The sequence below is a fragment of the Bradysia coprophila genome, chromosome IV (genome assembly GCF_014529535.1).
Source record: "Bradysia coprophila strain Holo2 chromosome IV, BU_Bcop_v1, whole genome shotgun sequence".
In the NCBI taxonomy this organism is placed as follows: domain Eukaryota; kingdom Metazoa; phylum Arthropoda; class Insecta; order Diptera; family Sciaridae; genus Bradysia; species Bradysia coprophila.
This window is the reverse complement of record NC_050738.1, coordinates 321,937-325,646: the sequence shown is the minus strand read 5'-3', so window position 1 is coordinate 325,646 and position 3,710 is coordinate 321,937. Positions and strand designations below refer to the sequence as shown.

Here is a 3,710-nt window from a genome sequence, read left to right as displayed (position 1 = left end):
TGTTTGATGAACAATCTTCTACTTAATTAGTTTAACCATATAATATTACATTCCAAACAAAAAAACGTAGTCAGACGCGATTGTTGACATCGTTATCAGTAACATATTAATCGATTCATTAACTGATTTAATTGCGTATTTGTTTCTTGTTTTTTCTTGTTTTTTTTTTGTTGTTTTTATTTTATGCATTGAAAACAGCGCATAAGTTTGCTGAACCTTAACACAATTTATTTCTATGACTCATGGTCCTCGATTTGAAACGACGTGATTATTGTGTCACACTGTAGACAGTGTACTTCCCCGTTCTATATCATTTTGATTGCAAATTAAATATTTGTTCTTTTAACTAATAAAAATTCTTTGTGCAAATATTTGCTAATAAGTGTATGGGCTAACAAGAGATAGCGTATTTTATCAACAAAACGGACAGTATTTAAAGTGATTTCTCGGATGGTGTCCTATCATTCATTCTGCCAACGTGCAATTGAACGTTATAATTTCCTCACTCAGTTAAAACAGAAAATCAAAAGTGCATTTCAACATGAGAACTTCCTTAATTCTATGTTTCATCCTACTGGCAACAGTTGCGCTGACTGTTGGTAAGTAATTCATACAAAATAAAAACCTGTAAGGAAGGATACAATTACATGTCATACTGACTTCATTGCCAGAGTCGTATAAATGCGGTGGATCGTGTATTAGTGGAAGCAGTTGCTGTCCTTCCGGTAAATGCTCACGATTTTGGGATTCAGGATGTCCAAATTCATCAAACAAATGCTGTGTCACTGGTCCTAGAACATCCGGTAATAAATGTAAAGACAGGTGTCGCTAAGAACGCATGTCACTTATAAAATAATGAAAAATAATTTTCACCGACCACACCGGTCTTAATTTTGAAGTTAAATTTTACTTATGTGTCATATGTCTTTGAAATAAACAAATCATATTCCTCCAAAGTTGAATTTTCAATTGACTAATTAGTCGAAATCTGTTGGTCGGAATTTATAACAGCTATCACATGCTACCAGCAGCGATGATAAAAGTAAACGACCATCAGCTCAAGTCAAGCCCGGACTGGCCATATATGGCGACTTGGCAAAGCACAAGTGCGCTTTTCTGAATTCATTCAATTTGCTATATTGGCGCCTTTCAGTCGTGCCTTTTGACACCTTTTGTTCACATCAAGCGCGTTTTGCTATACATTTCAAGCGCGTTTTCCTGTATTTCACAAGAGCGCCTTTTAGTAGCCAGTCAGACCCTGGCTCAAGTAATGTATGATTCTGAAAGTTGAAATGCTGAAGGAAGTCGGATTTTGACAGACTTGCATGTGGAATATAGGTACCACAGGTTAGGCATCGGTGAAGCTGCATCGCCTAGCCAGGAGTTATTATCGAAAAAATGGTAAATATTCGGAGAGGCCTGCTAGTTTGCATTGGAGCCTATCTCGGAACTAATGAAGGCGTATTGTAGTTGAAGCTGATCTTACCATCTCTTTCCGTATATTTCACGATCCAGATAATTTGTGTTGCAAGCCAAAAAGTTAGTCTACGTAAAATATCTGCCCCGTAGACCCATACTTTTCAATAATTTCTATTATTTATGGTCTTCATGCAGGATGGGGCGATTAAAATGAAATAAATTAAACTTAAATTACATATTTAGCACAGTTATCTTGAACGTTCGATAATTGATGTAGAAAATTTGACTTGCTTCCTACTTCTTCGTATAAACAAGTATAAGCACTTTTGTCTATATAAGTGGATCAGCTAAGAAACAGATGATATAAAATTCGTCATTTTATTCAAAGTCGCAGACTATGAGTCGATTAAAAATAACGATTATGGGTCGATTAAAATTAAATTGACGGAATACACTGTCAGAATTATAGGAAGTCACAATTCAATCTATTAATTCATGCATTTACTAACGCTAATATACTTACAGAGATTCCACGCAAAATTTAAAGTCAAAAAGTGGAAAAGTGAGTAAAAATAACGAAAATAGTTGCTAGAAGTAGTTGATTTTCTGGTGAAAAAGTTGGTAAAAAAATGAGTTTTTAGGAAATTTTGAACGCTATTTTACGCCAAGTCGAAGATTATTCGAGTAAGTTTCTCCGGGATGAAACAATAGCTGATTAGAATTGCAGATAACTTTACTTTAACGGATTAGTTTTTGACGATTTAGCAAAATATTTTCCAATAAACTATTATCAAGCGTGGGAGAGGAGGCAGGAGGATACGTCCAACTTCTACGCTGACAAATCAGCATTTTCGAAAATGTGAAGCAGAAAAATTCGTTACTCAAAGACTAAAAATTCGGTTGCAGAACGTTGAACAGAAATCGGTAAATAGAATTGACTGATTCTTCTTGCATTTTTGTTACTGTCTTGAATACGTAGGAGGTTAAAACTTCTGGCGGAAATTGTAGAAAATGTATAGACGCCACGGGAGAGGCTAGGTCGACGGAATTTTCGTTTTCAGAATCATGCCTTGGATGAGGTTTTGTCAATTCTATTTTTGTTTTTAAATCTATCTACAAAATGATATTAACACTATTTCAAAGACTTTCGGATGCTGACTACAAACGAAACTACAGTATTCAGTTACAGGTCAATATACTGAAGCCTAACGTTCGTTACGATTAGTAGAAGGATTGCACAAATGACTTAGTGTAAGTTATACGTTAAGCGGTTTCAATTTGTAAGTCATCCTCATAAATTACGTAACTAAAAAATCTGATTTTGTGGACGCGAAATGTATGAGAATTGCCAAAAAAATGTACCCCTCCCCTCCGAAATTACAACAAAATTTTTGAAAACTTAAAAAAATATCAAAAATACCTACAAAATGAGCTATTACAACAATAGTTCGATTAAAATTCACCCAGAAGAGATGACTTTTTCAAGCAACACCAAAACGACGTTACAACATTATTGTTAACTTTTTTTTACACGCTTCATGATACGAAAACAGACGAAATCACGCGCCGAAAGACCAGCGTTACAATAGTACCACTCTTTTAGTTCCACTTTTTTCGTAAAAGGAAAAAGTGGAACTATCTTCACGCCGCATATATGCAGCGTTACAATAGTGTCACTTTTTTAGTTCCACTTTTTCCCTTTTACGGAAAAAAGTGGAACTAAAAGAGTGGTACTATTGTAACGCTGGTCCGAAAGTTATCGGAAACCATAGTTTTTCAGTTCTCTCTGAGCAGACCTTGTAAACAGGTCTAGGGATATAGATGATGTTTTACTCGCATGCGACCTGTTTTGAATTGATGTATACGAAGGCGGAGCTAACTCCTCTTACTTTCTTTTGCTCTTATTGTTTTTTCTGGTTTTAGTATCATAAAGCGTATAAAATTGTGTTCATCATAAGGAGAGAAACCGACGTATACTGTACGTGTGAATTCGTATCCCACGAGAATTATTTTGCATAAGTATGTATGTCGTAATGGACCCTCTACACTAGGCGCAGAGTGAAAACTCTGCGAAAGCATCTGTAGATTTTTTGTTGGCTGAACCCATAATTTAGCTGCCTCGTTGAGTTCGACATTTTTTAGAAAAGCAATGGTGCAAGCTTATATTCTTCTTCTTCTTCTTCTTAATCATCCCGTTGATATCCACTTCTGGATGGATGTTTGTCCCCACCATTCGCTTGATCGAGTTCGTCCATCTTTCTGGTGGTCTGCCCATTGGTCGCGTCATTATA

At 35.7% G+C, this 3,710-nt stretch overlaps 1 long non-coding RNA gene across 1 annotated transcript; it reads left to right on the top strand.

Moving 5' to 3' along the window:
- The first annotated feature begins 433 nt into the window (after nucleotides 1-433).
- On the top strand, nucleotides 434-956 carry LOC119066544. The gene is made up of 2 exons (XR_005085769.1): nucleotides 434-599; nucleotides 672-956. It is a non-coding gene; the product is annotated as an uncharacterized LOC119066544 (long non-coding RNA).
- The last annotated feature ends 2,754 nt before the right edge of the window (nucleotides 957-3,710 follow it).